This window comes from Hirundo rustica, chromosome 4, assembly GCF_015227805.2.
Source record: "Hirundo rustica isolate bHirRus1 chromosome 4, bHirRus1.pri.v3, whole genome shotgun sequence".
NCBI lineage: Eukaryota > Metazoa > Chordata > Aves > Passeriformes > Hirundinidae > Hirundo > Hirundo rustica.
In genome coordinates, this window is record NC_053453.1 from 16,626,514 (window position 1) to 16,649,219 (window position 22,706).

The 22,706-nt window shown below is 36.6% G+C and overlaps 1 protein-coding gene across 9 annotated transcripts in view; it reads left to right on the plus strand.

Annotated features, from left to right (window-relative positions):
- The window catches only part of TAFA5 (TAFA chemokine like family member 5), a 421,054-nt gene that overhangs the window by 238,667 nt on the left and 159,681 nt on the right, over positions 1-22,706 (plus strand). The window lies entirely within an intron of this gene.

Genomic DNA, 22,706 nt, shown 5'->3' on the forward strand with positions numbered 1-22,706 from the left:
ATCAAAAAACACAGCTCAAAGGAGATTTCAGAGCCAACCCACAAAGCTAAATATAGAAAATCATGCACATTCTATTTTTGCATTTTTCTTTCACTGATTTTAGCCCTCTGTAAGATAGTTCCTTAGCTGTCTCTTTCATCATATAATACTATATCTAGTAGTTCTCCTTTCATGTTTTGTTGTAAGATCATAAGATGTAATTGCTTAAGAAAGGAATGATTTTATTGTGTCATTTATAGTGGCAACTTTAGGAAAAATGCTTACTACCACGTAAAATATTCAACATATGTCTCCTATTTTAAAACAACAAAGTTCTAAGCAAGAAGAAAAGAGTTTTGCACTAGCTGATGCAAACAAAACATAATTTTTCCTCAGTCAGTTTTGGCCTATGGTTAGATTGGTTTGCTTTAACTTGGGTATCCAAACATAGCTGCTAGTAACTCCAGTTTTTCTTTATACCCAATAAAGAGCAAAAGGCACCCTCTCAGAGTAATTTATCTCAGCTGCCTAAGATAAGTCCGATCTATCACTCTCTGTTATACACTGTTTGTTTGCCTTGCCTTGATACACCCGTGAGTGTCTTAAGAGGAAACCTACCTGGAATGTACGTGTCACTAAGAAGACATGACGGCACCTCATCCTTCAATTATTACATTAGTTTTTTTTTCAAAATATGGAAGCTTTGAGTCAATGTGGTATCTGAAAATGTTTTTTCTTTCTTTACTTCTTTCTTGGGAAAAACTTATGAAGAAAGTTTGTTTTAAATTCTGCTTGTGCTTTCAATGTGCTTGATCATAATTTTATGAAAAACAGAAAACTGAATGACAGAATCCATGGTTGGATACCATATAGTCAGAGAAGGTTCTTTATGTAATACTTCTTGTTTGAAAAATAAGTGGGAAGTTCATCAGTTGAAAAATAAAAATTCCCTTTAACATATGTGCCTAACTACCATAATTATTTTTTTTAAGCCTGTCAAGGAGTCACATGGAAAAGATGAGGGATAATGGATACAAGTTTCTCCTGGGGATATCCCAATTAGACATTTTTCAAACTGAGAAAAATTATCCTCTGGAACACTCCAGGGAACTGGTGGATTCCCCAGTATTGTACACTTAAGATTCAGTTGGAGAAGGTGCTGCACCATTGCGTCTAGACTGGCATTTTTGCCTAAAAATCAGGTGGATCAGGTGATCCTTGGAGTTCCCTTCCAACCTGGTATTCTTGGATTCTGTGACATATTAAGCTATAATAACATGGTTCTTCATTATTTTGTGAAATGTTTGTAATTAGGATGTTGAGCCCTTTGCTAAAAATAACTACAAGATATGTAGGACATGCTACTTTATTTTCTGGAGCACTGTTTGGGATGTTTCGTAATCAGAACTCAAAAAGGTTAGTGATACCTAGAAATGTATATCAAGTTTCCAAACTAAAATGAAGGCAAAAGTCAAACCTTTGATTTGTAGGTTTTGTCATGAATGAAGTTAAAAAAACTAGTTTTACCTACCATCAACACAATTATATAGGAAAGAATAAACAAGCACTTTATCTTGTCTCTTACTTGCTTGCAAGAAAAGCTGGCAGATAAATTGGCCACAGACAAGTATTAGCCTGTGAATTTACCAGGTTAATAGTTTAAAGAATGAACACTGAATTCTTTCATATTTTCATACCCATTTCTAGAATATGTTTTTTCAAACACAACTACTTCAAGCTTTACTCTGAACATGACATGAACACTACATAAAATTATGTAGGAAAAAGCCGGTTTTGTGTCCAATATGAAGTCAAACATTGCTGGTTTAGGAATGTAGCAACCAAACATAATGGCTGGCTTTTTTTTTTTTTTTTAACAATTAAAAAATCCCAGTTTTCAAACAAACAAATCCTTCTCTGAGCTTTCTTAAATAGGATGTAGAATGTACTTTTGCAAGTTTTTCTTCATTTATATTATAGTTGATGTTAAGTATATAACTGCTATTTGAAATTTCATTTTTGCTATCAATAAGAAAAAAAACTCAGAAATTTTGTTCTGTGCATTTTATTCTTTATGTAGTCTTGATTTTAAAGAGATTATTTCTTAAGTGAAGGTAGACCTTAAACCTTTAATGCAAAGTTATACGTGAAGGAAGCAGACATAGTAAACGTGACCTGCTAACCCAACAGTGAGAAAATACTAGCTAAAAAATTTGTTGCATCTTCTGGCAAGAGGGTGGTTTAAGAAGTCAGTATCAAAGTTGACAATTTTTACAACCTTAAAAAGCATTGTTGCTGTACCATTTGTACAGTGTTCAATGGAGAGAAGTACTTTAGAATATTAGCGTGTAGCTGTGTAGTATATTTCCTGGAGCTTTGAAATGCAAGTGTCAATTCTTGCAGCAAGGGGAGTAGGTAATACAAGAGCTCTTAAACTTTACAAACATTGGGTGAGATAGAACTTTTCAACATAGTTCTTAGAGTAACTCCTGAGTTGATTATCAAAACCCACTCTGCTTTCTACTGCTGCATCGCTGAAGGTCTTTTCCAATGAAAGGAAACACATTGAATGTCAGATAGATAAAACTGGAATTCTTAGAAATGGAAATACAATATTTAGAACTTGGTCTGAGCAGTACATGAAGAACAGAGATTTTCTTGAAATATTTCCATGTGATGGAGAGGATTGATTTAATTTGTATTTTTTCTAGAAGTTTTTCACTATGGCAGATTGCTAATGTATTTTGAAAAAAAGGTATCAATATTCACCCTGATTTAAAGCTTGATTTAATGTTGACTGCTTCATTTCCACACCCACTGAGTCATAACGTATATTTGTTATAATGTAATTTTTATTCATGAATGTAGCGTTTGTGATATTATGACAGCAGTTTGCCTGCACTTTTCATTATATTCTTTTTATTTGCAACTGGTGTTCCCTAGTCCTATTTTTGAGATCAAATTCCATAGCAATGACCTGAGTTGCATTAGTTTGATAAGATACTTTATTTCAACATAGCATCTGGTTTATCACCAATGTAATTCCCTGTGTGTCGTTAAGCTTCATCAGTTTTTAAGCTGGAACCAGTGAGAGGTTGGAAGACAGAAACTTTTCATTGGTGTTGTACAGTATCTTTGCTAATTTAAATTTGTTTCAAAGCAACTGTAGAAGTCTTTGATAAAAGTTTGTGTAGAGATGCACCCATGATTTGTATTCTTTCACTTGAATTATATAAATCTGAAAATAAGATTTGTTACGCCAAAACCTTTCTTAGAATACAAGGATAATATCCTGAGAAGTGTGCAAAGAACTTTCAAATGTTCGATAATTCCCGTACTTATGTCCAATATATATTTATAGGTAAAAAAATAAACTGCCGTTTTGTTCAGAAAATAGAAACAGTTGATGAGAGGAAAAGTAGCATGAGAGAATTGAATTCAGTGTTCAGACAACTTTTGTTACAAATCAAAAGTTTTTTGTTTGTTTTTTACTTTTTAAAGTTTTAGTAATATTTAGTTTATTTTGCAATCATTGTAGCAATATTGGTTTCTGTAGGATGTTAGTGTAAATAAGTTGTTCAAACATCATGATTAACATGCTTTTCAGTGGGCACTGATTGATTTTGTTTAACACAGACACTCAGGATCTACAAGGAAGCCACATTAGTTTCAATCAATAATACCCTGCTCTTCTTATTATCTCTGGGACTCCATAGGGAGGTGTAGGGGTCAGAAGTGATCATTAATAGAATCCTAGGTCATGGACTTCAAACGTAACTGCTTAATAACTGGAGAGCTTCATCATTCTAAAGAATCTTAGACATACTGCAGGGAGAAAAAAAAAGAAGAGAACTATAACTACTTTAGGAAATGAGAATTTTTGCCTTTACATTTTGAATGTTTAAAGTTTGTTATTGTAATATTTATGTTATTTTAGTATGATTTTATTGCAGATATTTCAAATCTTCCTACACTCTAATTATACATTTTACTTTGTTGCATTTAAGAGTTGTCTCTTAAAAAACAAGTAAAACCAAAAAGAAAACTAGTATGCATATCAAACTTATTTTTCAACATGGCTTGAAGAAATAATAATTCTTTTCTTCCTTTCCTCATCTCGACTCTCACATCTACAGTCACAAATGCATCTGTACTTACAGACGCACCAGAGCGTGTACAAGGCTTTCTTTTCTTTTAGCTACCTCTGGACAATTCCATCAGAACTGCAGATTTTCCTAGTTACTGATATGGAAGTAAAATTGTTTCTGTTACTCATGAGCTTCCCTTTCAAGGCATAGACACAGTCTGACAATTTCCACCTTGCAGGTCACTTCATTTGGAAATACACAGGAAGTTTCATTCCAGTTACTTTGCTTTCAGCTCCAAACTAAGGACAATATATGACATTCCAAAAGAAGTTGAGTGAAATTTCTTGCCTCAGTAATATCACAAACTTAGTAAAATCATGTAAATATGTTCACATTGAATAACTTTGTTCTCTTTGATCATGAATGTCAAGTGTCAGTTAGAGATTGACGTATTGCTGCGGAAGAAATGCTGTTCCACCCTAAGACAGAAATTGAGCAGTATTAAATGGAACATATCAGTAGCAGCACCATCACTGGCAACAAAGATGTGTCTATAAGAAATATAGGAAGGTAAGTTAGGTTTCCTCTCTTGACTGAATATCCATAAAAGCAATAACCAAACACATGACATAAAAACAAAGCAATGAAAAATAAACCCCAAACCCAGCTCACAAAGGTAGCACTCAGATTGGTAACTATCCTAAAGGAATATTTTAAAGAAAAAGGGTAGGTAAAGGCTTCACTGTGTTCTGAAATATTTGGTACCTAAACTCAAACAACTGATGCCCCATCTTGAGTACTGTGGCAGTTTAGGGTCCAATATAAGATGGACATCAGACTGTTACTGTGTTCCAGAGGGGAGTGACCAAGGTAATGAAATGTCTTGAGGGCAAGACTTAATGAGAGGCAACTGAGGTCACTTTGTTCGTTCAGCTTGGACAAGTCTGAAGGGTGACCTCATCTCAGTCTACAACTTCATCAAGATGGGCAGCAGATGGGGAGATCCTCTCTCTTTGGTGACTAGTGTTAGGACCCAAGGAAGTGGAATGAAACAGTATCGTGGGAAGATCAGATTGGACATTTTGAAAAGATTCTTCACTGAGAGTGTGGTCAGGCAATGAAACAGGTTTCCCTGGGAGATGGTCACAGCACCAAATGGGTCAGAGTACAAGGAGCATTTGGACAACACTCTTGGTCACAGAATTACAGAATCACTAGGTTGGAAGAAACCTTAAAGATCATAGAGTCCAACCCATGACCTAACACCTTAACTAAACATGGCACCAAGTGGCATATCCTTCTTTTAAACACATCCAGGTGACTCCACCACCTCCCCAGGCAGTCCATTCCAGTACTTTATCACTCTTTCTGTAAAATCTTTTTCCTAATATCCAACCGATATTTCCCTTGGTACAGCTTAAGACTGGGTCCTCTCACTCTGTCAGTTGTTGCCTGGGGAAAGAGACCAACCCCCAGCTGACTACAGCCACCCTTCAGGAAGCTGTAGAGAGTGATAAGGTCACCTCTGAGTCTCCTTTTCTCCAGGCTAAACAACCCCAGCTCCCTCAGTCGTTCCTCACAGGGTTTGTGTTCCAAGTCCTTCACCAGCCTTGTTGCCTCCTCTGGATGCTCTCAAGCATCTCAACACCCTTCCTAAACTGAGGGGCCCAGAACTGGACACAGCACTCAAGGTGTGGCCTCACCAGTGCTGAGTACAGGGGAAGAATGACCTCCTTGCTCCTGCTGGCCACACCATTCCTGATCCAGGCCAGGATGCCATTGGCCCTCTTGGCCACCTGGGCACACTGCTGGCTCATGTTCAGCTGCTGTCACCAGTGTCCTCAGGCACTGTCCAGCCACATCCAGCCTATAACTCTGCAGGGGGTTATTGTGGCCAAAATGCAGGACTCAGCACTTGGACTTATTAAACTTCATCCTATTGGACTCCATCCATCCAACCATTCCAGATCTCTCTGCAGAGTCATCCTACCTTCCAGCAGATCGACACACACTCCCACCTTAGTGTCATCTGCAAATTTACTAATGAACAACTCAAATACTCTCATCCATGTTGTCAATAAAAATATTGAACAGAACTGGCCCCAGCACAGACCCCTGAGGGACAGCACTGGTGACTGGACCCAACTGCATGCAGCACCAGTCACCACCACTCTCTGGGCCGAGCCATCCAACCAGTTCTTAACCCAGTGAAGAGTGCTCCTGTCCAAGCCACAGGCTGCCAGCTTTTCCAGGAGTGTGCTGTGGGAGAGTATCAAAGGCCTTGCTGGAGTCCAAGTAGACAACATCCATAGCCTTTCCTACATCCATTCAGGTGGGTCAGGTAGTCATAAAAGGAGACCAGGTTGGTCAAACACAACCTACCACTCCTAAACCTGTGCTGGCTAGGTTTGATACCCTGGCCATCCTGTAAGTGGTGCATGATAACACTCAAAATAAACTGTTCCATTACCTTACTGGGTAATGAGGTCAAGCTGAGTGGCCCGTTATCCAGATTTTATCAGGATCCTCTCTCCCACCCTTTTTGTGAATGTGAGTCACATTGGTCAGCTTCCAGTCATCTGGAACCTCACCAATGAGCCAGGACTGTTGGTAAATGATGGAGAGTGGCTTTGCAAGCTCGTCTGCCAGCTCCGTCATCACCCTGAGATGGATCTCATCTGATCTCATACATTTATGAACACCCAAGTGGCTCATCAGTTCTCTGACTGCCTCCTCTTGGATAATGGGGAGACCATCCCTGACACCATCCACCAACCCAGGAGGACAGTTGTCCTGAGGACAAGCTGTCTTCCCACTAAAGACTGGGGCAAAGAAGATGTTAAGCACTTCCGTCTTCTCCTAATCTGCAGTTACTAAGTTCCCTCCCATATCCAATAGAGAACAAAGGATTGTCTTACCCTTCCTTTTGCCATTGATATATTTGTAAAAACATTTTTTTATTATCCTTTGCAAAAGGTGCCAAATTAAGTTCAAAGTGAGGTTTGGCTTTCCTAATATTTTTTTCCTGCATGCCCTAGCAACCCCCTTAAGTACTTTCTGAGAGACCTGACCCTGCTTCCAAAGATGATACATCCTCTTTTTATTCCTAAGTTTCTTCAAAACCTTGTTGCCCATCCAGGATGGACGTTCACCTTGTTGACTCATCTTTTGGCACACAGGGACAGTCTGTTCCTGTGCCCTCAAGATCTCTGTTTTGAAGCATGCCCATCTTTCCTGGATGTCGTTGTTTTTGAGAGCTGCTTCCCAAGGAAGTCTCTGAATAAGTCTCCTAAATAGGCCAAAGTCTGCCCTCCAGAAATCTAATGTAAAAGTCGTATTCTTTTTAAATAATCTGTTGATTTCACCAGATATCGAGAACTCTATAATTTCATGATCGCTATGCCTCAAGTGGCCTCTAACCACCTCATCTCCTACCAGCCCATCTCTATTTGCAAACAATAGGTCTAACATAGTCCCTCCCCTGGTGGGCTCAGTCACCAACTGTGACAAAAAGTTGTGCTCCACACACTCTTAAAACTTCCTGGACTGCCTCTTTTCTGCTATATTAAGTTCCTACCAGATGTCTGGTAGGTTAAAGTCACCTCCAAGAACATGGGTTGGTGATCTTGAAGCATTCTCCAGCTGCTTATAGAATAAGTTGTACACCTCTTCCTGGTTGGGTGGATGATAACAGACTCCCAGTAGGGTGTCAGCCTTGTTGGCCTTCCCCTTAATTCTTACCCATAGGCATTCAACTTCATTGTCATCAGTTTCAATACCCATGGCATCCAAAGCTTCCATAATATGAAGGGCCACTCCTCCACCTCTTCTCCCATTCCTGTCTCTTCTGAAGAGCTTCTAGCCATCCAGTGCAATGCTCCAGCTATGAGTCATCCCACCAGGTTTCCATCATAGCTTCGCTGTTGCACCATGGCTTCTAGCTCTTCCTGTTTGTTACCCATGCTGTGTGCATTAGTATACATACAACTCAGCTGGGCTACTGATTTCACCCCTGACTCAGGCTTACCACCCTTGGGCCTGCTTCCAGACAGCCCAGCTGCACCTCCTTCCCCTTTCAAACCTAGTTTAAAGCCCTCTCAATGAGTTCTGCCAGTTCATGAGCTAAAATCCTAATCCTTCTGCCCTTAACAGAGAGATGGAGCCCATCCAGTTCCAGCAGGCCAGATGCCTTAAAAGTTGCCCCATGATCAAAGAACCCAAAATTCTGCTGAGGATACCAACCCTTGAGCCACTTGTTGATAAGATGGGCTATTCCTTTCATCGTTTTTCTCTACTACCAAAGGGACTGAGCAGAACACTACCTGTGCTCCTGCCCTATCAACCACTTGACCCAGTGTCCTAAAGTCTTTCTTAATTGCCCTGACACTCCTCTTTTCAATCTCATCACTGCCAGCCTGGAGTATCAGCAGTAGGTAATAACTGTAGGGCTGAATCAGCCCAGGGAGTCTCTCAGTGATATCCCTTACCCAGGCCCCAGGGAGGCAGCAGACCTCCCTGTGGGATGGCTCCAGTTGACATATGGGGCCCTCAGTTCCCTTCAGATGGCAGTCACGCACCATGACTACTGTTCTTTTTTTTTAATGGTAGAGGTAGTGATCCATCCAACAGATGAAGCATAATTGATCATATGGTTTCTCTTAGTTAGTCCTGAGAGGAGCAGGGATTGGACTTGATGGTTCTTATGGGTCCCTTCCAGGTTGAGATATTCAATGATTATATGATTTGATGACTGGACCTTGCATAAAGATGCAGACCAGGATTTTTCATAATATTAATCTTTTCCACAGAACAGTTCATTCATAGCAGTCAAGTAGCAGGGAGTGAGTACTGATCACAAGCTTACAAGTCAGGCACAGTATAGATTTGTGGTAAAGGAAATAATGCCAGGATAAGAGTGAATAAAATGTTGTTGAAAATAAAATGATTCTTGTACCTATAACAAAGACCTAGAAATACTTTTCACTACTACTACTACTTTTCATATAAGCGTCCTACCTCGAGGTTAAACCTGGCATCAAGATACTATTTCAAGTCAAGAGATGGCTGCCTTTTTAAATTACAGGGCAGGGAAATATTTAGGAAAGCAGAATTATTTATGTGATTTGGAAGGTGGCCAGGAACCAGGGGTTAGCACTGATGCTGTGCAAAGAGTGCTGAGAGAACTTTAATTGCCTCTAATGCTTAGTGCCTTGCTTTCACAATTCATCTGAAGGACAACACCTTCAGCTTCCTGGTGTTTGATTGGATGCATTAGTTCATCAATGCTAACAGATTCGTTGCCTTTACTTCCTTGACATTCCTATGCAGTCATCCATGTAGTCTAATCCTCTTTCATCTATGCGCTCTGATGCCAGTTTCAGCAAAACAGTGAGAGGTTACATGACATTAAATTGTGGAACAATTTTGTGAGGAAGTGACTAGAAGCCTAATTACTACAGACGTTTTAAATTGAACTGGACAAAATAACTAGAGAACATATTATGCATTAGCATAAGCATGCACTTAATCACTAGGTAGAGTTTTCTGTGCTTGATATCTTGCGGCAGGGCACTATCAACAACCACAGCAGTCTGATAGTAGTCTGATTCATTACCTAACTTCAGGCAATAGGTCGACAAGACATTCCTAAATTCAGGAGTTTGGTCACTGTAAGCTCCCTCTGCATCTCCCTCTGCAGAGGGGGCTGCGATGGGCATTTCAGAGATCATTTAGTGTTAATATTGGAATCACTTCTGAAAGCTTGTCTCTTTTTCTTTTATGGCATTAAAGGGAACATAGGAAGACTAGCAGATAGGTTTTCTGCTTGAATGTAATGTGTGTAAACATTTCAGGCCATCAGCTGCTCAGATTGCCCTCTGGAAAAGCCAGTGTCTTCACTGATTAGAGGCAGTTTAAACAAAAAATGTAATGTTTATATTACTGTCTCTGGTTGTCATCCTACCTTTCAGTTATCTCCAGAAGAGTGGGGAAAAGAAAACTTTCAAAATTATTCGTGTGTGAAGGTCAGTTTTTGTCAGGGCAACCTGTTTGTCTCCAGTGAGTATTAGAGAATATAGAGAGATGAACCTTTGTAAATACCCTTGCCATCAATGAGTGAGATCTAACTATAGCTAAATGACATTTTCAATACTATATGCAAGTAGTATGGTCAAGGAATACTCCCCCCCGCCAGTAATCCCATTAGACTCAGAGAGCTATAAACAAACGAACAAAGTGTTTCATAAAAGTGAATCAAGAAAGGCTATAACATGGTTAGAAATGACATTTTAAAGCTATGTAACACTTTATTTTTAACTTACGTTAGGTTTAATATCTGTGATGATAGATGATGTGTCAGAAGAGTCCTAGAAAATCTTAAAATTGATTGCTAAATTAGTGACAACAATTATAGCACTACTATACCCAGCAGAGACAGAGTAGTTGGTGCTAGGCATTTCTGTATATCTCTTTCAGAATAGTCTGCACAGTGCTGATTCAGGAAAAATACCTTTTCTGAAGACAGAGCCTTAGAAAGCCACATACTTATGGCAATACAAAGGGCTTGTGCTTCTGCAGTTATGGGATGAGGTCATATTGGAGAAAGAAAAAAAATATTTGTGTCATAAAACCTGGCACTTTCATATCAGAAGTAGACTTTGTCTTTATTTTTTATTTCTCTAACTTGTTTTGCTTATGTTTTGCTGCTGTGTTTTTTTACAGTATCACAGATATGTAAGGTACTTCATAAGCGAGTTTCACACAGTCCTAGACTAAAAGCTCTTGCAGTCTAATGATAGATGTTGGTGATGCAAGGCAATAAGGATATGCAGCTGCTTCTTGTTGTTAATTTTCCAGATTCCAGGGAGTAGGATAAGGAGGAAAGCCCTCACAACTTCTTTCTACTCTCAGATAAGGTGGAAGTGGAAAAGTAGGATTCCCATCCACTTGTTTGAGAGTATGTTTTTTGAGAGTTTCAGGGGTTCATTTAGCATCCCTCTGAGAAGGGAATTCATGGAGAACTTCCACCCATGCTCATCCCTTTTGAGAGGGCAAGGTTCAGCCCCAATTGAACATGAAGGCAGATGTATCCGTCTAGACTGTGCATCATAAAAGAGAAATCAATTCTTATTTGGGATAGAAAAAAAAAAATAAAAGTGTTTCAGATAAAGATTATAACTGATTTGGAGTTTGATTTTTTTTTTTTTTTAAAGAAGGAAAGGTCTATGAATTGGGGTTTTTTTTCAGTTATATGGGAAAGTTTTGGTGAACTAACTAGCAGCAGGATTACAATAACAACAGACAATGGAAATAATCACTTGTTTCTCCCCAATTATATCATGAAACAGTCGACAAAACTGAAAGACTCAGTCCTCCTGACCATGAAAATAATCTTTTTTTTTTTTTTTTTTAAGTTTACTCTCTGGGGTATACGCAATACAGATTAAAGTAATTCAAGAAAAAAACTTTCTTGGGTAGGATAGATGTCTTCAGCACAAAGCAGCAAGCATATTTTTAATTTCAGGCTTCAGGTTTGCATGAATTTTTAATTTTGTCAAGCATAAAACATTGAGGGTTTGCTAAGAATATTGACGAATTCTGAGCAGCTTTTTAAAAGTAAGTAGTTACCCTAGACGTAATATTGACACTCTTGCTTTAACAGCCTTAAGTCAGAATTTTGATGTAAATTTTGGAAGTCTAATCATTATATATAAGTAGAAAGCCAAGGGAAATGCCATACTTGGAACAAAGAAAAGAAGGCTGCAGTGCTGAGTGTAGGTCTCAGCATAGCCCTGCTCAAAATAAAAATGAACCAGATTCAGTGTCGTCTGATCATCTACACTGACACGTCCCCCTTCTGGCTTACTCTGTGTTTATGTGGAGCGATACCTGATGGGATCCCTCTAGAAGGGCCTGTTGCCTCTCTGAAGAGCATCAGCAATTTGTTCCCAGCTAGAGTTTTATCTTCCTTCAGAAGCCAAACCATGCTATCCACAAAGTGCCTGGAACCCAATTGTATTGTGATTTGGCTTTGTGAAACTGGATCAGGAATGTATCATGTTTTAGTTAATAATTTCAAAGTTTTCTCTGGGCATTTCATCTCAGATACATTCAGAAACTCCCACAGATGTCTGTCTCTTTGAATCTGTATTTCTATCTGAATTTTTATTTGCAACTGCAGGCAGCCTGCTTAATAACTTCAATGTGAATGTTAGAAGCTCCTTGTTGAAGTGGTGGGCAGCAAGCAGATAAACTGCCTCACAATCTTGGGGCAGGGCTTTTAGTACCAGATTTCCTGAAGAGCAATTCTTGGACTCTTTATGCTAATGAACTGGGTTTCGCAATTCTGCATTTGTGACATGTCAGAAGTGGAAGTCTTGGTCTATATGAATATTTTAGGTGCCTGACCTCTGTTCATTTGAATTCACATCACACTTTAATTTTTGTGATTTCACCATCCTACACTAAAAAGAGCTGAGTTAGTGCTGTCTTCCTTTACCAGTGATATGAATGGCATCTGCATTTGTTGGTGTTAAGCCCCAGACTTGCTAGATGAGATTCTTAAAGGGGCTTAGGCTTTTCGTACCCTCAGGCAGAAGCACAGGAGAAACATGAGGTTGCACAACAAACTTTTACTGTCAAACTTTAGAAAATAAGGGTACTTGGCAAATTTTAAAGCAAATACCCAATCAAAATAAAGTATTTTTGCATGCCATTGACTTAGATACCTCTAACCCATCCAAATATAGGCTACCCAGATTTTGAGAGGAGGAACTTAGGAGAACAGAGAGCAGGGTGGAAGTGACAGAGAAAGATTAATGATCGCCTCTTGAATTCCAGTGCAGTTATAGCTGCTGTAAAATCTGAATGCTGGCCCTTGCCCACATGTGCCTTTGTGCGACTGCTTTCATCTGCTTTGGTCTCCTGGGGCCCCCTCCTCCAGGTGGGGCCTGTGGTGTGCCAGTGGCTGACAAGAGGCTCTGGGCTCCTGGGTTTCTGGGCTGGACGAGAGGCTCCAGGGGATACGATGTGGAACAGTGCATGCCCTGCTTTTCACAGAATTTGCCATGCCTCTTGTTCTTTAAGGTAGCCTGAATACAGCTAATTTTGAACCTCTTTGCACAATTTAGAACCCTTTGGTTAATGTAGCTGGAAACATCATATATGCTTGGTGTCATGTTGCCTTCAGTTCTGTAGGTATTGTGTATAGCATAAGATTTTGTTGATTTTGTTTTCTGGTAATTTTATGGTGTTTTTATATTTATCTCTATCTTTTTATGTGTGTGTGTGTGTGTGTGTGTGTGTGTATATATATATATAAAAACCACAATATATCTTATAGTTATTTATATATATTGTTTATGTATAAATATATTGAAATAAATAAATAGGAAATATATAGGATTATAAATAGGAAGTCCCTTTATATTTATATTATTATGTGGCATTGGAGTGAATAAATTAGAAGCTGAAAGGCCAAAACACAAAATTCTTCCCCAACATTTAGTGCTTCTGCTCCAATATTACTTTCCTGGTCAAGGATAGATTTGCAGGTAAAAAAGCCTCACTGTTGAACAGTTACCTAGCAATTGTAATTGTCCTAAGTTGGTAATTATACCCATGAGAGTAGTTTCCAGGACAAGCCAGAGGACTTAAGTCAGGTTTAAACCAGTGTAAGAGCCCATCCATCTATTACAATGGCTAAACTAATTTATTACGAATTAAGTGTTGCCAGTTCTTTGTGTAGGAAATTCTAAAATGACATTGTGTTCAGAGTGCAAATAAAGATTATGGAAAGGTTCCTGTACTTGAAGTAGTTTCTGTTTCTCTTTCAGATGTTGATGACTATATCTGGAACATGAGCATGAGTCTAGATCCTATTATAGAATTAATAAAATAGCCTACCCAGACAGAGAGACATGATTACTATCTTGATACTCTTATAATTTAAGGTTCACATACTTTAACCTCTTAGTCAAATTAAGAATGCTATTGAAACTAATGAACCTGTTTCCTTGAATTTGAATTTACCGGATCAGTACTCTTTTGGATAGCTAGATTTAAAAAAAAAAAAAAAAAAAAAAAAAAATCAATCAGTGCAGTGACAAACTTCATGTAAGAAAGAAATTTGAAGATGTCAGATTCATGTAAGAGTGATTTTTAATTCTTTGTATAAACGGTTCCCCTTTTTTCCAAGTTTTTATGTAACAATTGCTTTAAATAGTGTGTTTTTCACTGTAATCTACTAATAATCTATTACAGGCTTTTATTTGGAAATAGAAAGTTTTATATGAGAAAGACTAACTGCTTCTCAGTTTGCATTGGATTTTTTCTGTTCTCTGAATTTTTTGTTTTATTATTATTGTGGACTGTTAACATAAAGTGTTGGCTCTATTTATTTTTTTTAAAATTTATTTTGCATTGAGTTTGCCTACTAAAATAATGAAAAATACCATTCCTTTGATCTTTGAATTCATGTCATAATATGATGAGATTTAGAAGTGTGACATCCTGTTAGAGTGCCCCTTCTAACTTCCATATTCAACCTAATTTTGGAGTATTCTTATGGAATATATAAAATAAAATTATAAAATTATGGAACTTCACTTAAATGTTAATTTGCTCAATATTCAAGATTCAGATTTTCACTTCCTAAGAATACTATGCCTATGGATAGTATTTTCCATGTATAACATGTTGCTTTTTATTTTATTTTTATTTTCCCATAACATAAGGTGTCAAGATTTTATGTACTGAAAAATAGTTGAATAATATATTTGAATGTAAATGAAAAACTACAGAAAAGTTGTGTATGATAATACAATATGCACAGGCTATCAATTATGAAAATTTTTCAGTGTATATATATACACACCTGATAAGCATAAAGAAAAAAAGTTAAAGATTGAAATTGAAGCAGTATAAATTTCTTGTGTTTATCTGTGAAAGTGAAGTTTAAGAAAATTATGAGACTATTAATAACTATGCTCAAATGTATTAAAAAGTTGCATTATTAGCATTTTTTTTTTTTTTTTTAAATTTGGATTAAGAAATTTATTTTTTCCTTTCCTAGATTGTGCCTTTATGCGGTAGGGCTGAATCCACTTGAATGGTTTTCAACAGATTTTGCCAATTGAAAAAAAAATATTCATAAGAATGGAAATGGGGTAGATACTCTTTTCCCTCTCCTTACCCTCTTCCTCTCTTTTCTATATCCTTTGCATACCCTGATTTGAACAGAAAAATCTTCTACCGAGTGCTAGAATTTGCTTTATACAAAGGTATTTGTGTCCCAGTTTTGTTGATTCTAAATGCTGTATGATATCAGCTAGAAAATCAGCTACAGTTGTGGTGTTCAGCAATCTGCAGCCTTGATAGCCATCTGTGTCCATAATATTTTCATTAATAGGATGTTCTATCATCACACCAGAATTTCATTATGCTGCAGAGTCACAGCAGCTGAGTAAGGAGAGATAACCAGTAGCTTATAAGAGATGCATTAAGAACAGTCATAGACATTTTGAGAAAAATAAGGTGCAACTACCTCTGAAGGCCTTTCCTGTTTTCTGTAAGATTATCAGTAGCTACTGAAACCAAATTTTTGTGGGTTTTTAAATATATTTTATAAGGATTCTTTGTCTACCAAAGTATTTAATCATTGATCTCAATAGAGAGGTACTGATATCTGTTTTAGGTATAGATTGCCCAATTACCATTTTCTGGTAGACATTTCAGTAGTTACAGATGTAATCACTAATAAAGATCTTTTCTGAAAATGGACTGTTCCTGCTGGATTCATTAACATTAAAAGAAAATTACACTTTGCATACTCTTAGTGAAAAATTAAAAAAAAAAAATAAAATAGTCTCTAAGATTGTTCAGTAGCCTATTTACATTGTTTTTTGTAAAGGCAGTTTAGGAAGAATGATGTGTTCATAACTTAGTCTGCCATTTTTATATTCTTTCACCAAAAGTATATCACATCCCCTATAGCAAAATGAGAATGGGCTCATGTCAAAGATTTTGACTTCTTAGGTCAGTCAAAATAAGTAAGATCAGAAAAAAAAATTGATATATCTATAAAAGATGATTGGCAAAATTCTTGTTATTGTTTCTCATGGCTGCCATGGTAGTGTGCAAGGACAATCACAGTCCTTCATTATGCTGCACACTGTAGAAACTCAAAACAAAATCCCTGAAAAAGTCCTGAAAAATTAAATGGAAATATGATGGGGAAATGGCCAAAACTTAATAGAGAAAATATGAGACCAAATCATCTTGTTCCATGCTGGTTTCATTTAAATTTCTGTGGGGTATAGAGGAATTAAGTTGTGCTTGGAGCTGATAGAACCAGATGAAAACAATTTATGATGGAAAGAGATTCTGAAGAGGAAAGGTGTGAAGGGGATACAACCATAGAGAAGACTCTGAGAAGTGTGTATATGCACACAAGCATGCGGAACAGAAGGGAGAGTGAAGGGCCGGAGTGTCAACACAGAGTAGGGGGATGTCCAGTCATAATTTCAATAACGTTTTTGAGCTTCCAAAAATATTTTCTTTTGCTGTTTATATATGTACTTTTGTTATTTTTAGGATATCATCCTAGACTGTGGTTTTTACATTACATTTGCTTTTTGGGTTTTGCTTTGGTTTTTTTGGATTTTGCTTGATTGGTTGGTTGATTGGTGGTTTCTTTTTGTTTTGCTACTTCGGTAGTGTTGTTGGATGCTGGACTACTCGATTTACAAAAAAAACCAGGAGTGTAAAAAAAAAAAAGAAGACAAAGAGGGACATAGAGGATGAAGAAAGGGTGGAGACAAGGACAAGAAGCTAAGCATTGTGGCCTGGTTAAGTAAAATTAGAGGTTGGCTAATGAGGTGAATCAAAAGGCAATACAGAGGAACTGAATAATTACAGTGGTAATAGCATGCTTTTCCAAGTGAGTAAAAGCTGTAATTAGCTCAGAATTTAGCTGAAATAAAAACAACAGGTATAGATTCACCTGAAGATAGAAAGAGAAGCCCATTTTGTTCTCATCTTTGTGAGGGATGGTAGAACCAGAACCAGGAAGGTGAAACAGGAGAATTTAATATTGCTGTATATCTCTAAATATATCCTTACTTTTGCTTTCCCCTGAGCTGCTTTTTAATTTTTTAGTATGAGAAAAATAGTGCTTGTTTTTACCAATAATGCATGCTTTAATCAGATGGATTAATGAAACTCCTAAAGGAAGATATTAGTGAACGAGTTGAGTTAGTCGTGTTGCTCACTTCCTCAATCTTCAGCACTTTTCTCACAAACCCATTAATAGATATTCATCGGTTATTCATCCTCTCACAAAAAGAATTTAGCAATACCAGCCATCACCTAAAACACAAGATAAATATGCCTGCCATCCAGAGTAACTTGACATCCAAATTGGCGTAGGACTTTCAATTGCATTTCTTTTCTTCTTGTGTTCAATGATAAAGTATCTTCAACATTTTGATGAAGAAACCTTTTCTTCTGAAAGTAACTGTTGTGCAGAGGTTTCTTCAGCTACTTTTCTCTCCCATTTATCTTGACTTGACTGTTCAGACCAGGGTGCCCTTCTTCTTTTGTTGTAAAGTAGTTAATCATATTTCTAAATATAATATGAATTATAATATTAATAAATCTGTTCCTCATTGCTTGTGCAGTAGGACAAGGACAGTATAGATAGTATTTTCATAGACATTCATCTTCCTGACTTGTTTTTATCCTCAGTGTATGCTTTCTCCATATGTGTATAATTTTTTGGTTTAAAATATATGGACAGCTCCTGAGCTTCATGAGACAAGGTGAGTGGATGGAGTGTTTAGAGTGGAGAAGACTGAAGTATGCGCAATATCAGGATGAGTAAAATATAAGATGTGATACCTCATATCTCATATGGTGAGATATGGTGAGTTACCTCATTATCTCATAGGTAATTTAATAGAGAACTATTTGCAGTTTTGCCATAATGAGAGAGGAGTGACATCTCACATCTGCTTCAGTGTTTGTTTGCTGATAATTCCAGAATAGTTAATCAAATGCTAAAGTACATTATTTTTCTTCCTTCTGCCCCGTCATAATACTGACTAATGATCTTGTCAGGAGTTTACAACTAAGTTCACAGAAGTCTTATTGGTGAGTATTGAAGGGTGTCCAGTAATGATCATATTCCATTGGCTTAGAAGGAATAGTTAGAAGATGGCAGCTCTCCTTAGCCCATGATCGTGTTGTGCTGGAGAGAAGGAAGCTAATGAGGGCAGCAAGAATTTAGCAGTACTCTCTTAATACTAGTACTTTCAAACAAATTACTGGTAAATACACTGCATCCTCTGCTAGACCTTCAGCCACTTGGTTGTCTCTTCAAAGTCTTCAGAGTTTCTTGTGTCAGTTAATTTTTATTAAGTCCTTTGTTCTTCTGTTGTCTCTGGTTGTAAGCGACGGCTCACTTTTCCTGTGGTGCTCATAATTGTGTATGTGTACATATATACGCATGACCTCATGAGGTGCTCCAGTAATAAAACCTTCCTTTCTCTGTTCACTTTCTCTGAACACTTTTCTTTCAACTGCATCTCTTCAGTTTTAAAATTGCCAAGGTAGATACTGGAGCTTATGTAGTTTTGCAATGGTGTGCTTTTATTTTTCCTGTTTTGTTCTCTGTTCTTTTCTTAGTAACTTGTATCATTCTGCTTCCAATTCTGACAGTTGCTGCGCCCTGGCTTGATGTTTACTTTGAAACATTTCTGTTTTGATTTCCAGATCTCTCTCTGAAATGATAATAGCTAAATTAGAGTACTTTCCTGTATATCTATAGATAGAGCTATTTTTTTATTTTCCATGTGCATTATTTTGGTTTTATTGACACTGGATTTCAGCTACCAGTTTTTCATCTGATATCACAGCAGTGTAAGATCCCTTTGCAGCTTTCACGATTTTCTTTTTGGTTCTCAGAATAATGTATTGACATCAGCATATGCGCCACACAGTTCTAGCTAAGTAAAATCTGCAGCATCAGTTTCCTGGCTTTGGACATTCTGATACCTGTTCATCTGTATTTTATGTTGTTTATTATCAAACTTTACACTAAACAAGTTTTACAGTTTTGTAGTTTTCTCTGAGTCAGACTATTAAACATCAGGTTGTCCTCGGCTTTTTGTAATTTACTCTTTCTGATTTCCATGCCCCTTTGTAGGAATGCAAAAAGAAAGAAAACATGCCTATGATAAGTTAATTCATGTAACATAAAGAATTATTATCACTCACTGTTGTTTGGAAAAGCACATTTCTGTTGGGTTGGGAATTGTCAGTATATAGAGTCTTTCTTCTAGTCTGATGCCAATTGTCAATTGCTTTTGGAAAGCTTCTTTTTATTGTAGAATAATAATTAGTTGACTTTGCTGACCAGCACTTAACCTGATTGCTTTCCACATTATGGTATTTTTAAAAAAAAATTTCCTTGTCTTTTTTTTTTTTTTTTTTTTCCTGTAATGTAAGCTTTAATTTATTGCAAGCTGAAAACTTGTTATGATTATCAAGTGGTTGGAAATATAATTGATGCCTTTTACATCTAGTATTAGTTGATGCAAATTTACACAAAAAAACAAGTGTACTGCCTGTTTACAAGAATCCTTTACCCTTAATAAAAATGCTATACATGGCAATTTGTTAGTTACAACATGAGCCTTAGTTTAAACTCTTAGGAGTCAATATTGGGGTTTTTTTTCTGCATAAGTCAAAATACACTAAAACAGTAGGATATTTCACCATCAGCAAAGTTATAAATAAACTCACAATCTATTAAATGTCTTTTTAAAGGCAAAAATTAACTGTAAATATGAGGTTCTAGCCAACATGACTTATGACCACATATCTCTAATATGGCATGTTATCTTGTTTAATACAAGCAGAAGAAAATAGTTATTTTTTCAGCTACTTTACTTTGGATTTTGTGTGTGGCATGTTAAAACAACTCTCTGGCGATCATCTGTACAGAAAATAAGCAAAGTTTTTGGGTTAGTCAAACATTAAATAAATTCTGGGATAAGAGACAGAAAAAAGGCTCCATTTGGGAATTCATCTTCTTAAAAAATTGTTCTTCCTTGGCATTGTAAAACTTTTTTTCAGTTTATTGTTTATTATGTTTTGCATTTTTTTAAATCTAGGTTATACATTTCTGGAATCTGTAGGAGAATATTCTTTTAATTTTATTAGAGTAAAAGTTTTATAGATCTATAGGTGCTTCATCCTTCATTCTTACTGGATTTTTGTACTCCTTTTCCAGATGTTTAGGTGCTAAGTGCTTTTATGTTCATTACTGAATTAGTGCTAGAACAAGTTGGTTTAGTTTTGTTTGAAGCTTTTTAAGAGAGTATAAAACCTATTACCTTTGACATATCTTCATTCACTGCTGCTGATTAGCAAAGATTAATAGTATTTTAAATTGTAATTTAATTAGATCTATCAAATAATTCAAACAGGAAATTAGCTCATTATGTATGCAGTTAATGGAATTGGAAGTCAAGCTCATTGCATGGTATGAAAATTTTGCCACATTTAGGGTAGCTTTAAGGAGAAATACTTTAAATAGTTGGGATTTGCAGTGAATATAGTGTTTCTGCCTTTAGGCATAGCCTAAGGGTCTGAATATTTTTAGCAAATGGAACTCTATTAGAATCTTTTTTCATAAATAAAAACAGAATTGAAATTTTACTTCCCAGGGATTAGCTATCTGTGACTGTTCAGGAATGTATTTATATTTGTGTTAATTTCCTTAGCATGCTAATTTGATTTTATTTCACATTTGTATGCTCAAGTACAAACTCCTCCGGGATCATCCCTATGTCAATCAGCACATGCAAATACTTTCTTTGGGTTCCATCTAAGCTATGCTTGAAAGAAATTCACAGAAGTAGATCTGTGAGGTATTTCCAAGGGATTTCTCAACAGTTTGCTTTACGTTTGCTATCCATATAAACAAAGGAACATAATCACATATCCCTGTAAGCTTATGTTAATTTTACATATGAAGGAAAAAAAATATGAGTCTCTTAGGACATTACTAGAATAGCTTGTATTTCATAGCAGATAAGAAATATTAGTCCTATGAATTCTCTTCCAACTATTGTGTCCTGGTAGAAATCCCTTCACAATCCCATTTTTCCAGCAGTGAGGATGATTTGTACAGGATACAGTTAAGTTTCTGGATTTCAAGCATTTTTTTCTTTAGTGGAGAGATATATATAATTTTTTTTTTTTTTTTTAAGTGACTAGTGGTATTTTTAGGTCTTTCTATTTAACTACAAACGGTAGTAGTTAAATAATGGTGTTCAAAAAGCATGTCGTATGTCATATATATGCACCAGGCTTGTTCTTTTTGGAGTTTTTGCATTAGTGTTCCTCAGATGCATATGAGCTCAGTGAGTAAACAGATAAGAAATGGACTGATGATGTATTAGAACTAAAAGCATGATAAGGTGAACACTACTATTTTGTTTCTGTGAACTGCTAGATGTATGGTTTAGAGGCATGATTGAAAGGTCTGGTAGAGAAGTTATTTTTCAAGATTCCCTTCAGTATTTCATACTGTAATAGCTTTTAGTACTCCTAGTTTTGCAAGTAGAATTTACATAGATTTTCCAAAGACCATCTTTTCCACAAACAACTCACCCATGCAGTTAGTCTTCTTTGGGAGTTGGTGGCATGCCTGTTTCTCTGGCTTTTGTTCCAACCTTGTGTCCAAGTCATGACCCATGTTCTGCACAGTCTCCTCTGAGTGTTCAGATAATCCAGTCATCCACAGTGTGAAATCCTATGTTGTGCTGTTGAAGGTCAGTCTGAACTATCTTGTAGTTTTCCACATGATGACAAAAACCACTGTGGTTTCCTCCATGCTGTAATGAATTATGTTTTCATGACACATTCTTGTCTGTTCTTTGGTAAAATCTCACCTGAAGACTGACAGTCAGCACTTCAGGCAGTGGTACAGCTGAGTTTCCTCCCAATTAATTCTTTATTTCTCCCATAATTTAAGTCCTGGAAAATGTCCTCAAACAAAATTATTACTTTTAAATTTGATAGTGGAGCAGGGAGAAGCTTTATTTAAAATATATTTTTAGTTCAGGGAGGAAAAAAGATGGGACATTATCTTTAAAAAAATCATAAATAGATTTTTAAAATTTCACTAGTTTAATTTCCTTCAAAGATCCTGTAACTCTTTCAGAATCAGAAGACTGGATAACAAATGTCTTCATCGGTAGAAGTTCAGGTCTGCCAGAAGTTTTGTTACAGGAAACCTTTGTCTGAGGAAGGTCATGACAATTTTTCGTAAAATGAAAACATTGTTTTCTGTAGTGCTTCTATCAGTTCTGTCACTTGAAGAAGACTTACAGCTGGGATGCTGGCTTGGAAATATTAGTCTGTTTCTATATGATGTTAATCTTGATCTTTGAAAATAATGAATGATGGAATTACTGTGCAGTGTTTCCCTAAGTATATGATAAGCTTTCCTTATAGACTGTAACCTTATTACCAAAAATTTCAAAGCCAGGACGGGTCCTATACTCCAGCAAAGATTCCTTTTTAGGGATGTATGTAATTAAGAGATCCCCATGAGCAAATCCCATTTCCTAT